We start from the raw sequence: 1,045 nt of genomic DNA on the forward strand, positions 1-1,045 counted from the left end.
CTAAAACCAGTGTAGTGTTCCAGTTCATTCCAAATGCTCCCAAGTCGCTCCAGACTCTTGTCAGCTCGGAGCAAATCAAGACCAGTGTCAATTCCAAAGCCTTTCGAGAGTCTGCCTTCATCTGGCAAAGCTTAGTCGTTCCTCATTCCATTCTGCATTGTGGTCGTTCCAGGAAGACATTGCTATTCCAGGAAGCCCCGAGTCAGCAACATGAGCCTCACTATTTCACACATATGCTGGTGTTTGGGCAAACAAAAGGAATTCCATGTGATAACTGCTGATTTCTAGGAGTTTAGCTATGTCTTTGGCAGTAGCCCTGTCCAGTGGCTGTTTGCCATGTTAGCAATTCAGACTCAGATAAGCTGAGAGAAGAGGTCATGCACATGCTTGGAACCTTTTGGGAAAATCCTCACTTTTTGTACAGTGTCCTAAAGGTCCTTAGAATTTGAGAGGTGGAGCTGTTCTGGGAAGCAATTCTGAGGACACGCTTTGTGGCGCCTGTGACTTTCAAGAAATACTATTTTAAAATGTGATTCCTGCCCCCCCTCCAGTAATAAATTGCCAGTAAGTTAATTGCAGTCCATAGACCTAAATGCCACGGTTGCGGAGTGATAGACTGACTAATGCTCTTGAGACTTCTTGGGTACACTGGGTATGAGTAACTCAAGTGTCTGGGAGCAGATCTAGATTAGGAACTAAATAGAAATAGTTGAGCATATAATGGGGGGAAATCTAGCAGCTCCATGTGGGACAGCCTGCCTTAGCTTGGCTCATGCCTTTGGGTTCAAGCCATTGCGTCCAGGAATTCGTTTGGGGAACTGGAGTTGTATGTGGTTGAGCATCTCCTATCTGGACATGTATCTAGTAGGATCATGCCTCCCTTTCCTTCCGTGTGAAGGAAAACGCGAAAGTCTTTTGTTGTTGCCTGGGCTATAAGGTGAGGCATTGGTCCAGGCCTAAGGTGTTGTAGGAACACTGGCTCATCCCTCTATTTTAATCCTTTCTGGGGTGTCTGTGTGGCTTGGTCTTCCATGTGATAGAGAAA

The sequence above is a fragment of the Rattus rattus genome, chromosome 14, assembly GCF_011064425.1.
Source record: "Rattus rattus isolate New Zealand chromosome 14, Rrattus_CSIRO_v1, whole genome shotgun sequence".
NCBI lineage: Eukaryota > Metazoa > Chordata > Mammalia > Rodentia > Muridae > Rattus > Rattus rattus.